Source organism: Lepidochelys olivacea, assembly GCF_965140295.1.
Source record: "Lepidochelys olivacea isolate rLepOli2 genome assembly, chromosome: 3".
Taxonomy (NCBI): domain Eukaryota; kingdom Metazoa; phylum Chordata; order Testudines; family Cheloniidae; genus Lepidochelys; species Lepidochelys olivacea.
The window spans coordinates 164,483,869-164,501,232 of NC_140413.1; the positions used below are offsets into that span (position 1 = coordinate 164,483,869).

The 17,364-nt window shown below is 43.0% G+C and overlaps 1 protein-coding gene and 1 long non-coding RNA gene across 12 annotated transcripts in view; one reads left to right on the forward strand and one right to left on the reverse strand.

The window, feature by feature from the left end:
* The window catches only part of LOC311518535, a 35,065-nt gene extending 21,695 nt beyond the window's left edge, over positions 1–13,370 (reverse strand). Inside the window, exons 1-2 of the long non-coding RNA XR_014711012.1 lie at positions 13,308–13,370; positions 1,025–1,195 (exon numbers count right to left, since the gene is read on the reverse strand). This is a non-coding gene — a long non-coding RNA (uncharacterized lncRNA). The remainder of the gene's footprint in view (positions 1–1,024; positions 1,196–13,307) is intronic.
* ESRRG (estrogen related receptor gamma) overlaps positions 1–17,364 on the forward strand; it is a 542,942-nt gene that overhangs the window by 72,220 nt on the left and 453,358 nt on the right. For 2 of the 11 annotated variants that reach the window (XM_084624447.1, XM_084624434.1), the window contains exon 1: positions 13,631–13,773. The exons of the other annotated variants lie outside the window; for them this stretch is intronic. The gene's annotated coding sequence lies outside the window, so the exon portion shown is untranslated. Of the gene's footprint in view, positions 1–13,630; positions 13,774–17,364 lie in introns of those variants that run through there. 11 annotated transcript variants of the gene reach the window in all.

A 17,364-nucleotide genomic window follows, 5' to 3' on the forward strand; every position in this document is an offset into this window, starting at 1 on the left:
GTAAAATGGGTAGAATAATAGTTTCTTTCTTTAGGTTATGTCTATTCAGCAGCTGGGAAAGTGCTTGCAGTGTGGGTACACAGACATGTGCTAGCTCTGCTTGAGCTAGCATGCTAAAAATAGACATGTGGCCACAGCAACATGCAGGGCAGCTCAGGTTAGCCACTCTAGTACAGACTCCATGGGAATGTACTGCAGTGTAACCCCATAATAGCTTACATTGATATAAAGGAGCCAAAGCAATTTACAGCTCTATACATACAGTACTGTTGAAATGCAGCCACCTCTGGGGTGGATGACAACCAACTGGCATACAGTAGTGTAGAGAGGGAAAATTTTAGCCAAGGATAGCAGGAAAAACTCTTTTTAAGGGAAGTGTCATGGAAAAAGACTCATGCATAGTAAACTGCATGGAACTCAATTTGTCTATGTTGGTAGAATGAAGAAATGTGTAAACCTGCAGGATCCTTCCCCCCTCGTGTGTTCATAACTAACACTGATGTCAGTGAAGATGACAGGCAGTATGCCTATGTAGATGAAAGAGATTGTAGTATGCAGCTGATCACTGAGGTCACACTCCTATTATCCAGCAAAGAGATCTTCATAAGTGTTGAAATCAAACTCTAGTTTTTTAAATACTTAAATGAAATCTTCTGTTTTCTCTAACAAACAAAACCCATAAATATGCCGGATGGAAGAGGGGACTCATTTATATACGTTGGGGATTATGATTGGACCAACACAGATCTTTCCTAATTAACTGCAAAAAGACACACCAATTGCCATTAGAAAGGTGAAGGAAAGTCCTTAGCTTTGCCGTGAGATGTCATTTGACCTATAACCCTGATGTCATGATAATGTGGATTTTTAACATACATGTTCTTCAAACAGGAACATCCTCTAGAGTGTACAACTTTAAGTCAAACTTGTTTTTTTATTACAGTATCTATTAAGCTAGCCTTAGATGCTTTATAGAAAACAGACACAGCAAACTTGAGACTGGTAATAATACTAAAACACTTACATAGGGGACTTCATTTGTTGATCTCAAAGGGCTTGACAGAGGACGGTAAGTATCACTATCACCCTGTCCATACAAAGATGCTGAGTCACAGAGTGGTGAAGTGATTTGTCCAGGGTCATATGGTAAGTCAGTGACAGAGCTGGCAGCAGAACCCCAGGTTGCTTGTCTCCCCTACAAACACATTATCTGTTAGGATTCTGATTGCATCACAAAGCACAAGAATTTTCTGGTGACATCATAAACTACTCACTCACATTGCTCCAGTTTTCTTCAATGGGAGCTTTGCACTTACATCCAATGACAGCATTTCATTCAGTATCATAGAATCATAGAAATGAGGTCATCAAGTCCAGCCCCCAATGCTGTGGCAGGAACAAGTAAACCTAGACCATCCCTGACAGTTGTTTGTCCAACCTGTGCTTAAAGATCCTCTAATGATGGAGACTCTACAATCTCCCTTGGAAGCATATTCCAGAACTTAACTACCCTTACAGGTAGAAAGCTTTTCCTAATATTTAACCTAAATCTCCCTTCCTGCAGATCAAACCCATTACTTCTTGTCCGACATTCAGTGGCCCTGGAGAACAATTGATCACCATCCTCTTTATAACAGCCCTTAACATATTTGAAGTATATATCTGTACAGTATAGGTATGTGCCTGTACAGCTTATAGCTCACAGTCACCTGCGTGTTAACTAGAGATGGTTGATAAACTCCACCAAATATTTTTGACTGAAATTAAAATTTAGAAAATTTCAACCATCTCTAATGTTAAACTCTATATTTCCATGTTTTTGATTCTGCAAGCCCTTCATGGGTGGAAGTACCTTTTGAAGTCAATGGGAGTTGCTCACATGGATGGCTTGTTGGACTGAGGTGTAGAGAGGATACCTAGCATCTGATTATATGTTGCACCTCCAGGGCAGCCCAGGGGGAAGGGGCAAAGGTATGGCTCTGGGGAAATAGCAAACAGACACGTATGCTGTGCCAGCACTAGGAGAATTCTCCATGGAAGCAATGTATAGGGCTGGAGAACAGGACAGAATCTGTCCTATAATATTTCAGCTTTCAATAGTGCACTCAATTAGAGAATGATATAATATCCCACCAGTACAGGCATTAATATATGGGGACAATTTTCTAGCAACTAGATATTACTGCTCCATAAAATAGTAAACTCTTAAATGCGGTATGATTCATATAGGAAAGATGTAAAAACTCAAAAGCGTCAGTCAAAATGGTGGCCTATGTACATATGGTTGGTGATTAGGGATGTGGTTTTAAAATGGCAATTTTTGTGAAAAAAATCATTGGATATTTGTTGTGTAAAAGATAAAGGTTATGGAAATACAGAGGCACCCAGCTAAATCTCACTTAACTGATGTGCAAACCTGATGTTTCCCAACATGCCTGGTATGACTCTTGCTGAAGCCAATAGAAAGGCTCTGACTGACTTCATCTGGGAGCTTGAAGCAGGCTCCAATAACCCAGTGATCCCACTTCTTGGCAATGATTTAGCGGCAAAATGCCCATTGAAGTCTCCTACTAGGTAGATTGCTTTGATTTTACACAATATACAGTAGTGATGCTACAGAGTATTACCTTAAGTAATTAAAGTTATACATGTCAAAATAAATGAACATCGCAAATTGGGCATGATTGTGATCTGACTGGCTCATAAAAAGTGTAACTCCAATGAAGACAGTGGAATTAGCTAAGTGTGAAAATTGGGGTGAGATCAGAATCAGGCTTACTAAGCTCACTTCTGCATTCCTCTCACATCCCAAACAGTAATTGACTTCAGTAAGAGTTTTGTGTGTGAGGGAATGCAGGACTGGTCCCTTTTGTGATGAATTATCCATTGATTCCTTTTACTGTGCTTGTGAACATAGCCACTAATTCATTAAAGGCTAGATTGTAACTTTACACCCTGAGTAAGAGGCAGCAAGTAGCTGCACTTGCCACCAGGGCAGACCAGAGAAGGAATAACAGTGTTACAGTTCCACTCCTGCTTTGCTCTGGAGGGTCGGGCAAAGTAAGTTACTTCATCCCTTTCCTTGGAACAGCTTACTCCTCTAGATGTGTCCAGCCACTCTGGAGCTCCTTCTACTTCCCATACTTTCCCAACCCCTTCCTGCCCACTTGGTTGCAGCAGGGGAATACTGGGTGACTAGCCCCCATTCTTCCTCCTTGCCCCCTGTGGCTGGAGTTGAGCTGAGTTGAGTGAGGAGAGCTGAACTGAGGGGTAGAGGGAGTGGGGGGCTCTATTCCACTTTGTGGTCAACAAGGGCTGTGCCAATCTAGCCCCAAATTCATAATGGGTCTCCCTGGTATTAAAGTGGATTAGTGAGTTTCTACCATATAATTACAAAAAGGGTAAAAAGTCATGGGCATTGTGTTGAACACCAAACAACCTTTATTTTTCCAGTGTTAGTGAAATTAATCAGAACTATACTTGTGTGGTTTTGGGGGTGGTTTTTTCCTAATCTTGTACGAAGGAGAAACTCCCAGATCTGACCTGTACTAGAGAAGTTGCATCTGTTTAATTAAACCGATTCCTGATCAATCTAATGAAATGGGTGCAAATCCCTAATCTAGATAAATTTTAAATCAATGTAATTAAACCAGCACAAAAATTCTAATATAAACAAGGCCTTGGATACTATGATGATGGATGCAGTGGATACAGCTTGACAGGATAAACAATTTGTCACCCCAAGAATTAACATCAAGTAGTATGCATAGGTAGCCTATGTAACCAAGCATTTCTATTGCAGTTATTTCCCCCGCCCCCTTACTTCCTATTGTTTGTTACACTCAGTTGTGGCATCTTTTTTTAGCTTGTAGGTTGGTGCAGAGACCTCTGTGAGGCTCTGATCGTGAATGAGGCCACAAGGTGCTACCCTAATACAAATCAATAATAATCTTGCAAAGAGGGCAAAAGTCTGTTCTCAGCTATGTCGCTGTAAATCTGAAGCAGTTGCACTCATTTCAGTGGAGTGGCTTTGGATTGACACTGGTACACCTGAGATCAGAATCTGGCCTGGAAAGTTCACTTGTCCGGTCCTGCTGTCTTTACCTGTCCATTTCTGCGAGATACTGAGCACCATCTGTTTCCACGTAAGTGTTGGAATTGAGGGCACTCAGCACCTCAGAGCACTGAGCTCCGCAAGTCTTTTGCGCCACCCAGAAATTACCTTGGAAGCTCTCAAAATTCTCATTAAAATCCCATTGTTTACTTTCACATCCATACACTCACATGGAACCCCCCCACCCCTTGCAAAACCCCCTCAAAATGTTAAAAATCAGGATTATTGGTTTCTTAAAACCTGAAAATCAAGGAATCCGTATCACTCATGACGGGGATGACACAGCTGCAGCCCTAATGATGATGTATCAACCACTGAAACAGTAGGGACAGCTAAAATGAGCACGCTTTTCTCTCTGCAAGTTGAACAGTATTCCACATGGGTGCAGTGCTGAAATATGTGATTGTAGAATCTGCCAAAGATTCTGCATTGGTGCTCACTTCTTCCTTCGCTGCTGCATAAGTGTTTATTACCAATCGTTTTATAGCACTGGTAGTGCTCTATGATTGTCACTGCCCTGGTTCCATGACAGAAACAGCAACTTCTCAATTCTCAACCCACGAACGGTCAGAAGGCCAGATCCTCAGCTGATATAAATTGGCACGGCTCCAATGACTTCACGAGAGCTACGCCAACTTTCACCAGCTGCAGATCTGGTTCCCAGGCTGTCACCCTGACCAGCCAGCCACTGAACAAGCCTCCTCCATGAATGCATGCAGCCTTGCAACTTTGTCTGTTTGTGGCTAGTATAACAGAATATGGGATTTTGAATGGGTTTAATTAGTTAAATATAATTAAATATATTTAACATCTATTTTATAATAAGGCATTTTTTACTTTTCTCACAATTTCCCAAGATAAACAACTTAATTAAAATATTTTGCTATTTTCCTTTTTTCTTTAAACGACTAGGATTAATTCCCTTAGAGTCCTAGTGATGTAAAAATCTGGCCCATTTTTTTAACACCCTGAGATGGGCCACTTCACATCGGCACCAAAGGCAAATTTATAATGGGAAGTTTCTTGCCAACGTTCCAAACTGATGAATAGAGCTATGGTTTGTTGGCAGTGTTGTTGTAGCCATGTTGGTCCCCAAATATGAGAGACAAGGTGGGTGAGATAACATCTTTTACTGGACCAACTACTGTTGGTGAAAGAGATGGGTCTGACCTGAAGAAGAGTTCTGTGGAAAGCTTGTCTCTTTCACCAACAGAAGTTGGTCCAGTAAAAGATATTACCTCACCCATTTTGTCACGCAGCTATGGATTCTCAGTCAAACATCTCTTGTAACAATCACTATTGTTAGGAAGCCTGAAACATAGAGTCAAATTTTCAGTAATGTACATACAGCATTTGCCACCCATATCTAGGCTCATCCTCGAAAACACAGGTTTTTGGGCATGTCAGTGGACGAGCTTGCAAATTTTGTGGATTAGGAAGACTGGATGAAAATTATCTCTTTACAATGGAATTTTACAATTGCTGAAGATAGAAAATATTGTACTGCCTTGCGAACAGCATGCCTGAGCAGGATATGCCTTTTGTTCGACTTGTTAGGTCAGCTTGCCACTTCTGACTTTGACACAGAATCTCTTTATTATCTGCACATTAACCTTTTGTGGGATAGGAGGACATCTTATTTTGCATCATGGGCATCCACAGAAGTCCCACCAGTGGAAATTCTTGGGAGCTGTCTAGTGGATGCCCTGGCCACACGACCTCTCTAAGTGGTCATACCCATTTGCTGTACCAGCTGGGTCTGATACTCCCTGGTGGAGTGGCAGTTTTGGGAAGCTTGCAGGGGCCTGTGCTTTAAACTGGGAATGAGTCATGCTCATGGAGTGCTATATCTGTACATGCAAGAACAATATACCTTTGCACATACAACACTAACTACAAATCATTGTCTAGTCTGATGTATATATCCTTCACAGTATGATAGATATCAGGTCCTATTCTGTATTTGTGTTTTAGAGGCTATGTGCTAGTAGTTTCATAATTCAGAACAGCTGGGGCCAGATTGTGACAGAGCCACAGGCTGCTATCAAGCCTATGTGACAGATGCTTACGCCGACCCTATGTGCAAAGTCCCTCTTGGTAACCCCCACAAGGCCCAGTCACAATTGCAATCCCTCCTGCTCCAAGGGAAGTGCAAAGACGACTCCATCAGTGTGTCCCAAAGAGAGCAAGAGGAGGTGGGGAGATGGTCACTCCACTTGCATGTGGAATGAGCTGGCCATATTAGGGGGTATACCCTGAGCAGTCCTGCTGCACACCAAGCAGTTCAGGGAGGGAATCACTCACTGAGCTCCCAATGAGGTGGCATAACATTGCATTCTTGGGCCAATGGCTAGATGCCGCAATCTGGCCCTCTGTAACCAACATCCAGCTTAACAGCTTGTTTTTCTATTTAAGTGAATTTTAGTGTTCAGGAATGATGCCAGATTGACTACTAGAAACTGGAATTAGAGGAACCATCTCTAGAAGTGGAAAGGATCAGTCTCAGTACCAGTTTGGTCCTCAGCCTACCTGCCAAGAATATCAGAAAGAGTGCCAGTTAGTGCCAACTGGGATAGTAGACTTTGTCTACTATGAATGAGGCCACTACCATTACCTTTATGTTGTATTACTACTTCCTGATGGCAGCTTGGCAACTTGCATCATTATCAAACTGAGCAGCTTCTAATCTCCTTACAAATTCACTGAGCTACCCAGTTCTCCTAACAACAGACTCTGTTCTTATCAGAGATGGGCCCAAACTGTGAAGTTTAGATCTGATTCGGAACTTTTTCAGTTTGAGGAGGCTTGGATCCAGTATTTTGGTGAGGGCCCCAACTCTGATTCTGTACTATGACAAATAGTGGCTACAGCATCTGTACCATATTTTTTCACATAGTCTTACAGCAAGCGTAGAAGTCGAATAGCTAAGAAACATGCTTATGTAGGTAAGATCAAATGCGATCCCACTGTCTCTGATTTACAGGTATGCTTATTCTGCATATGCATTAAAAATGCATGCATCTCATCCCCTACAGCTATAAACCAAAGTAAATTTGCATGACTCAGGGATTTCTTCAATGCCCATGTGTAAACTCCGGTTAGAGATGGTTATGGCCAAAGAGTAAAATAAGACTATACTCTTTAATATTAATACTATTGTTCTCATTTAATGGGTAATTCACACTACCGGTACAAAAAGAAAAGCAGTCAGTGGTTTGTTATGACAAGTGTTAGGCATTGGCATTACCAGCATACTCCTCCAAAAAATCCTTCACTCACTTTATTGCATTGACTGGGTGCTGTGGTTGGTTACGTTTGTTTGTTTGTATATGTTGTGCCATCATTTCATTGTCTTCAGTGGTCTTCTGGTGTTATTGACGTCCATTCCAGCCATGTTTTCCCAATTTGTTCTTCTATCCTTTCCCTCTCACATACAGGACTGGCCCTAAACACATGGACACCTTGCAACTGCAGGTGGCTCCACTTCTTGGGGGTTCCTCACTGGGAACACAGCTTAACATAAATCTAGTTTTTGTGACCTCATGAAACATGCAAGGATCTATTCAGTTGTTTGCAGGAAAGCTCATGTGGTCTCAGACCAGGCCCACTCATATAGGCCCCAAACTCCCATTGTCTTCAATGTTACTCTTGCTTGAGTCAGGCCAGAGAGCATAGCTGATACCTAAACTGCCCAACAGCAATATTTTGATTCTTTTTCAGATCCCTCTGTTTTACCGCTCCTTCATTACTCAGTGTGGAGGAAAGCTCATTTTCTTCCAGAAAGTAAGGCTGTATGTGGGAGACGTATAGATAGGTGAAAATCCCTTCCCCGCCCTGTCTAGGTCTAGGGCTGCAGTGCAGAGCCCTGCCATGACCATCAGTCAAGCTTATGGTTTAGGGTACCATCTGAAGACCCTCATTGCCTTTTGCATGGGACGTGGGGCCATTCAATCTGCTTAAATGTGGATCTCTGCCCATGCTCCAGTCTGCTCCCACTGTAGCATCAAAGCAGAGCAGAGACCCTTTTCACAGCATACAGTAGGGGCTCAGCTCCTCCATGCAGGCTGTGTCTTCATTAGGAAAAAACATGCTTTTGTAACTCAAGTTAGCTAACCATCCCAGAATGATTAGTCCAGTTCAGGTCCCTGCTCTGCCTGATTTGGAATTGGGACTTGAACCTGCATCTCCCAGATTAATGCCTTAACCACTGGGCTAGAGACTGTTCTGGGGTGGGTTTTTCTCCTCCCCTCTCCCGCGTGAAAAAATGTTTTGTCAAAAAGAGTCCCTACCAGCTCTAGTCAGAATGACTTTTGAACAGTTTTCTGCTTAGCATTAAACTATAGGATATTTTTGTTAGACTCTCATTTTCATAATGTTCCTATAAACCAGTTATGCTACAGGTACCTGATTCTGATCTCATTCCCGCTGATTTTATACTGGCATTACTGTACTGACTTCAGTGGAGTTCCTCCTGACTTAAACTGTATGAGTTCCAAATCAGAACCTTATTCTTAAAGTGTCTTCTAAATGCCATATTAATTCTGCAACCCATTCTGTGGAAGTTTATTAGAAATTCCTCTTTAAGGTAATGATTCACTTTTAATGGTGCTTCAGTTAGACCTACTGCTTTAAATGGAGCAGTGTATAAAGTAAAAATGGACCCTGAGTATTTAAAAGGATATGGCCAATCTATTTTTCATAGTTTTAAAATGTTTTTTTGCTTTTGTTTCTCATAACCCATTGGACATTCTTGCAGTTAAGGGCCTAACACTGCCTCCAATGAAACCCAATGGCAAAACTTCTACTGGAATTCAAACAGGAGTAAGAGTGGGTTCTATAAAATCTAATTGTTTCCCTTTGTGGAGTATACCCAGAGGTGAAAGTAAGCCAGTACGCCCCAGTATGGCGTACCGGCAAGAGCCGGTGTGCCGTACTGGGACCGGCTTTCCCAGACATCAATCTAAAGCCCTGGGGTAGCAGCGGCAGGGCTCCAGTGGGGATTTAGAGGGCCCCGGAGCTCCAGCCACCGCTACTGCCCCGGCCCTTTAAATCCCCACCTGAGCCCTGCTGCCCAAGCCTTGGGGTGGCGGCGGCGGGGCTCTGGAGCTCCAGCTGCTGCTACAGCCCCGGCTCTTTAAATCCCCGCCAGAGTCCTGCTGCCGGAACCCTGGGGTAGTGGTGGCGGGGCTCTGGCGGCAATTTAAAGGGCCGGGTGGTAGCAACGGCTGGAGCCCCAGGGCCCTTTAAATGTCCACCGGAGCCCCACCGCCGCTACCCCAGGGCTCGGGCAGCAGGGCTCAGGCGGGGATTTAAAGGGCTCGGGGCTCCAGCAGCCGCTACCACAATGGAGCCCCAGGCCCTTTAAAGCTCTGCCAGAGCCCAGAGCCCCGGGTAGCGGTGGCAGCTGGGAGCCCCCAGGGCTCCTCAGTGATTTAAAGGGCCTGGTGTGCCGCTGCGGTAGCAGCAGCTGGAGCCCTGGGCCCTTTAAATCACCCCCGAGTCCCGGGGCTCCCAGCCGCCTCTGCAGCTGGTAGCTCGGGGGTGATTTAAAGGGCCCGGGGCTCCCAGCTGCCACTACCGCAGCTGGAGCCCTGGGCCCTTTAAATCAAGATTAAAGAGTCTCCGGATTTAAGGCTCTGCCTCTTCCGGTTGAGGCCACGCCCCTGCTCAGGACTCCGGCGTCCCTTGAGACCCAGTCCTGAATTGTTTCCCTGTGCAGGACTGTCTGCCACTGAAGGCAGACTAATTTTTACATGTGAACAGTCTGCAAGACTGGGCTAAGTGGAAAAGGGTTGACTGTAACTTCATATTCTAATCACACTGGAGAAGACGTAGTAGGCCTACATTGTGCATACATTTTTAAGCTATGCTCCTTTGACAACTGAATAAACTGTCTGCTGTATGACTCGATAGGCTAAAGTTAACTATGCTGCAAAGGGGCACAACTTAGCTGATTTCACCAAGGCTGAGTTTGGGCCTACAGCTAAGTTCTTACTTACAGAGTTAGACTGATTTCTCTGTTGTTGGTTTAGGAAAGGCCTGATACTCATTTATTTTTTGGAAATTTAATATATTTTAAATGCATAGACTTCTTTAAAGATACTTACTTTAAAAATTAGTTTGTAAATAATCACTCCCACAATCACAATCGGTCCTTTGATCTCACAGGGCCAGACAGTGAGAAGTGTTGAGCAACTGCAATTTACCTCTCAGGCAGCCATATCATGCCCTTAATTGTTAAGGAGAACTCTCCACTGCAATCAACAGGCAGTCCTGCTTAAAAACTGATGGCACACTATAGCCAAGAAAACAATATATTCAAATCCTTTAAGCAATGCATTCTGTTGCTCCAAGAAATATTACATGCAGGAGAGTGTAGAAGTCTTATTTCAATACAGCAACAAAACGTTTTTAAAAAATAACAAACCACCAAACAAAAAACAACAACAGATCCTGCAATTTTAGAGTCTGGCTGTATCCTACCATATTCTGAAAGTTCTAGGTTTTCATTTAAAAAAACCAGCTCTCTTTCTTTCAAATTGAAAGATACAGACATCACAATGTAAATCAATGTGGTGTTGCCCTATTAACCCAGCCTTGCAGAAAATTGTCCAGTCAAACAACAGCAGCAGGAAAAGTGGGAATTTACCTCTGTTTGACCCCATCTTCTCAATAAAGTGTGAATGCCAACACCTAATTAGGACCATTTACGTGCTAATAACATTAAGCACAGACAATTTTTCCTTTTTTCTTTACATGTAAAAAACCTGGGAAATTAAATGGAAAAAAAAGTTCGTTAATCTAATATTAAGGTTGCATAGCTGAAATCACAGAAATGCAAAATGTAAAGTTCCAGCAATAACTTTACATCATCCACATTGCACACATGCAGTATTTGCGATTCCTGTTTTTCTGGTTAAATGTGTAGCGTAGCATATTATAATTTGCTATTAAAAATAGGTAATAAAGCACACAAGAAGGTGCAAATGAGCAGAATTAGCTCTGCCATAGGATCCTTAATTTTTGCATTCTCTGAATTCTGCGATTTAAGTGTGCAGATTTAATATGCATTAACACAGTTTTGGGTATTTAAGGTGTATGTGTGTGCAAAATAATTAGTCTTTAGTTCTATAGTGCAAAAACCTAAGGTACTGCTGAGGTTGCAAAGTTAGTGCCACTTCTGCAAACACTTAAGCATGTGAGTAACTTCACAGATGTGAGAAGTTGCTTGAGTTTAGTGTAACTACTCATGTGTCAAGTTGGTCTACCCTTAAAAGTTAGGTTGACATAACTAGGGCCTGGTCTGCACTACAGAGTTAGGTCAATGAAAGCTGCCTTGCATCAACCTAGCTGCAGAAGTGTCATCACTAAAATTTGGCTCCAGCTGACATAAGTGCCTCTTTACGTCAATTTAGTAATATAATCTCCCTGATCAGCGCAGAGTCATGGTCGAGGTAATTAGGTCGACTCAGTGTCAATGTAGACACTGCGTTGCTTATGTCAACTGTTACTGGCCACCAGAAGCCGTCCCACAATGTCCAACACTAACAATACAATCGATGCAAGCACTCCAGATGAGGATGCACAGCGCTGACACAAGAAGCCAAGTGTGCACACACATGACTGATTTAATAACTGCAATGGCTAGATGCTGACATAAGTTAGGTTCACACAATTTTGGCCTTCATTGGTCAAGGGTGTCAAAAACCCTGACATAACTATGCCCACCTAGCCCCAGTGTGGACACAGTTATCTCAACAGAAGAATGCTTCTGCTGATATAGCTAACTTCATTTGAGGGGCGGTGTTCCTACACCGATGGAAAACCCCCTTCGGCTGCATCTACATTACAGGGTCATGCCGGCATAGCTACGCTGACATAGCTATGCTGATATAATCACTGTAGTGTAGACACAGCCGGATGCGGCCTAAGGCCTGGTCTACACTGGGGCGGATCAGTCTAAGTTACGCAACTTCAGCTATGTTAATAACGTAGCTGAAGTCAACGTACTTAGATCTACTTACCGTGGTGTCCCCACTGCAGTAAGTCGATGGCTGACACTCTCCCATCGACTCCGCCTGTGCCTCTCACCCTGGTGAAGTACCGGAGTCGACAAGAGAGCGCTCGGCGGTCGACGCGATAAATCGACCCCTGTTGGATCGCTCGCTGCCTGTCAATCCAGCGGGTAATGTAAACAAGCCCTAAGACTTACAAAAGTCAGAGAATGAAAAGCTAAGCTTCTTGTTGCAACTTTAATCCAGTCAGACTGCACATATGTGCATTAAGGCAAACACTAAACTGACTAAGTAGATTTTTTTTAAAAAGTACCTATGTGCAGTGCGAGCAAATTGACTTTAATGGTAGTTGCAGGATTAAGCCTCTCTCTCTATATAAAACATTTTATTACATTTTCAGAAATAAATACTTTGGAAGCTTTGCAGCTGATGTAGTGAAAGATAATCTTAAATAATAATATTTGAGGAAAATGGTGTTCAAGGCTTTTTTTTAAAAAAAGAGACACCATTATGCTGGTGAATTTTAAAATGTCTTTCTGTCTGCCCTGCTGTGTTCACTAACACTAGGCAATCCCTACATTTAAAACTGTACCATATGGATACACTCAACTGGGGGCTTCTCCCTCCCCTTCCTCCCAAGGAGCTCTAAAGCAAATTTCTGAGATACAGAAATAACCCTTGTGCAAGGCCTATACACGTGTGCCTGGTAAACGCAATTCTGCCAGTGCAAAGCAAGAACATTATTGGACTCTCTAGATCCATCTAGCTTTTCTGTTGCTCTTTCTCTTTGGCCCCCGATGGCTTAGAAAATGGCTTGTTTTCCTATGTGTGAGTGGGAGAAGTGTCCCGTTTGTTGCAGGAGGGATTTACTACCCAGCATCCGGGCTGCCTGAGGGTTGGCACCCCCTTCCCCACCACCCTTTTTTTTTCCAGGTGGGACTTGGCGATGACCAGAAAAGAGCACTTGGCACTGAATGTCACCCTGAAGGTAAAATGAAAGACAAAAAGACGAACGCATGCTTGATTCCTTCAGCAGCGGCGAAAAACACACACAGCGACTCCATCAATGCAAATACAGCAGAGCCGTCCGCTAACGACACCACCAGATTATGTATTTATTTAGAAAGTGTCAATTCCCCCCCCACAAAAAAAATGCATGCAAAGAAACGTGCACATACCAGGTTATGAGCCCAGGGAAAACCTGGCAGCTTCCCCCTTCTCCTGCCAAGTTATCATTGAGAAAACAGACAGGCAGAGTGACGTCCTGGGTCAGACTGAGTGCGGATCGACTCTACCAAGGAAACAGGGAGGCCTCCGCATCCTCCGAGCACCCGCCGCTCCCTTGATCCCCTTGGAACCCGCCTCGCCCGGCGCAGAGCAGCCGCTTAGGTGGCCCCGGTGCCGCGGGGCAGCCCGCTGATCCCCTGGCCAGGGCATGGGGAGGTGGCCTGGGCCTGCCTCGGCTAAGCCTCCCCCCTTCGCCGGCTGAGGTCGCGGGAGCCCAGTTAAAGGAGGCGTGTGTAAAGATTTTGCAATGTCCCTGCATGGTGTTGTAGACTTTCCTAGCAAAGAAACCGGCTTCGGCTTCTTTAAAATTCCCGACGACTCACCTGATTAACCTGCCTGCGGTTCTGACCTGACCAGGTAAACCGAGTCCCAACCTTACCATCATGCACGCCTGCAGACTGACACTGCATCTGGGGCATGTTTTTGATTTGAGACTAGCAGCTGATAGAAGCTCTATTACCCCCCCTCCCACCTTCAGACCTTGTCAATTTCACTTGCTTAGAGTCAGTCCCTTAAAAAAAAAAAAATAAAAACCACACAACAAAACCCAGGCCCCAGGAATGATCGATTTTCAGCTCTTTGGCGTTTTTTAAAGAATATATTATAGAGAGAGATTGGCATTTTTTCTGCTGACAGATCCAAAGGCAGCAGGGTTTGTCCTGCGGGCCCCCCCCCCACCTCCTTTCCCCCCTTCTTTCCAAAGGATCAAGAGTGCTGTGAAAGTGACAAGGTTTTACCGAGCCGGAGTTAGGGGACAGGGTCCTGGGGTGGCTTTTGCTTTTGCAAAAGGAGTAAGGGGACTTGACTTTACAGCTGTTGTCACTGTGTGTGGTGGCCGCGGCTGCTCCTGCTCCGAGTGTGTCTCGCAGCCTCCCTTAGCTCCCCTCGCAGGGAGCTCAGAAGTTCCGCGATCCCCAGCTCGCTGCTGCTACTGCTTTGCTATCTCGGCCCCCGGGTTGCCGAGAGCAGCCCCCATCGGCCAACACGATGCAGTGGTTCCCCCTAGATTAAGCTCCGTTAGGCTCTAAGGAGAAAGCGACGGACCCAGAGACGGAGAGACGCTTCCCTTTCCTCCCCCCTCCCCTTCTTCTTCCTTAAACATTTCCATGAGTGATTCACAAGAGCCAAACAGGCCTGGTGGAAACTCTGTTTGTCACTGTGGTGGAGGGGATTATTGTTGTTATTATTTATTATGTATTCATTTATTTCTGTCTGTAGCCTGGTTGCTTCAGTGATGTTGTGAATTTGCCACATGGGGCTGCTTGGCTAGGAAAGCACCTTTGCTCTGTTTGTGTTGTAGTATGTACCAGAATCAGTGGACATACAACCTGACACGTCTATACACATAAAGAAAGCAAGTCATTTGCAAACAGAATCCGGGCGGACAAAAGGGAAGTGTGGAACGTAGGATGTAGTTTTCATCTTGGCGGTACCCCAGCTCCAGTCTGGAGGGGTTTTAGAGAAGTGATCTCATGTTGCTGTCTAAATGTGATCTGCCTGACAGGGTTTTTTTTTTTTTTTTAATGTAACAGTAATGCTATAAAAGATAAAGTGGTCTGAGGATATGTTGTGAAGTGCTGCAGGGGCAGTTCTCTGACTGCTTGGTGTGCTGTTGTTAAAAGATTTTGCAGGGTACCAAACATCACATAAGAGAAATGCATTTCAGAAATGAGCAGAATAATGAAAGCAGCAAATAAAAATGAGTAGAATTTAAAAAGAAAGTAAAGTAAAGGTGGAGGGTGGGGGTAGAGAGGATGGAATGGGGGGCCTTGATCCCTTTTATTGTTGTTTTTAACCCCAACTGTGTCATTTTGATGTAGTTAAGAGGACTTTAACAAAACATACAAATTGAGACAGTACCACAGTCTGTACGAGGGAGGGAAATTTGAATGCCCTTCAAATAAAAGACAGTGAAGAACTATGAACATAGCTCCTTGGTTGTATAAGGGAAGTACGTGAGCTGTAGAAGGCAGTTAGTGGGGAAACCAAGATTTTGGAATCTTCTGTTTTCCTTGCCACCCCCATCCCATTTTAAAGGTGAAGAAGTGTAAAGCTTTGATACACTGCATCTCAAATGTCAAGCTAAAATGTGAGTACTTGCAAGATAACCCAAGTTAAATTGTATGCATGGACAGTCAACCCCTTATTGCATTTCCACTGAAAACATCCAAGGGCTTGGGACCAAGAAATGATTTGTATGGTTACATTCTTGTTCCCTGTATTTTAAAGTACCAGTGTAACAAGTGAATTTTTAAATGCATAAACTGGAATCTGACAGGTCTCCCCTAGGGGGACTTTACAGTTTAAAATGTTCAAGATGCAGCAGGAGGTAAACATGGCATTTGATGTGTTCAGTATCAAAATACAACTAAATCAATGACAGTAACTGTGTGCAATACCTCATTTATTCTGCACTATTTTTCAGAAATTAAAAGGTGACTATTAGAGTACTATAGCCATATCTCAAACCTACCACCACTTATTACTGCAACAGTATTTCAATATTAAGTGATCTTAAAGATAGTTCATCTTTCATTTTGAATCCTGAATTTGAATCAGCATTAGAATGTCAGTGCTGCAAGATAAGGTATAACAAACTAAGCAGACAGCTGAAGGGCTCCTGGTGAAGGTGTTGCTGAGAAGGATATCTTGGTCTGTTCTCAGTAACCTTGTTTACAGGGACATTTCAGTTGCAACCAGAATTTCAGCAAGAGGCTGCCTAGACTAATGTCTGTGTGTTTGAAATTGATCGTGAGTGTCTTTTTCACTATAGACATTATATATGCCTTAACAGCATACTCATGCAAAACTTTGCAATTGTATAGGATAGGGGAAAAAAAGTATTTATAAGATTTGATTTTGGTTTTCTGATGTGTCATCCGGAGGTAGATATACTGGCTTTTTAAATGTTATATATAGGACACACACACACACACACACACACACACACACACACACACACACACACACACACACACACACACACACACACACACACACACACACACACACACACACACACACACACACACACTTTGATTTATTAGATTACAAAGTCTCCTGGGTTTTGAATGTATTTTACAGCCCACCAAGTAAGTTTAAGGTAAAATATGAAAATACAGCATTTATGCTGTGATTTACTGAAGTTTAGATAGTTTGTTTTAAAATTATATTTGGAAAATTATCCAAATGTAGAGACTTGGTGTTAAATGCCAGCAGCCACATTAATGAAGAAAAATGCTGTTGAAATACTTTTGAATAATAAATAGGATATGTAATGGTCAACCGCAAGATAAAATTTTTACAGTGTTTTTATGGCTCTAAATTGACTGCATTGTAAACCAAGCTTACTATTCTATTAAGTCATCATACTTTTCAATTATTTAACATTTCTAGACAGGCAATCTAGTATGGTCTTCATTGTGCATATCAGAAAATTATATATAAGGTAGTAATTGCTTGTTGTTAGTAAGTGAGGGCTTCGTTTTGGATCAGGGTTGAATTTTAACTTAGGACAAATATTACAAAGTATGCACATAGAAAAAATGATATGGAAATAGGCCTACTCCTATGAAATGGGGATAGTTACTGTGCTGAAATGTACCTAATACAATTTGAGATCCACTCACTAAGAAACCTTGACAGTATCTGCCTTCCAGGTACTGCGCATTTGGAAATACTATATCTCCATTTAAATGCAGATCTTCAGTTTTCTCCAGGGGGCAGTTGGTGAATCTTTCGATTGAACCACTGGTACTAGAAAAACTAACTGAAGATTTCCCCACGAACAAGAGACTCTTTCAAGTCTGCCTGTTTGAAATAATGATTATAAATTTTTCGGATATTGCAGTTTTATATTGATTTTAAATACCTTTCAAAATCAAACTAAGGGAATAGTGCATTTTACTCTAACAAAGCAGTTTCATGTTTCCACTCTTATGTGGGAGT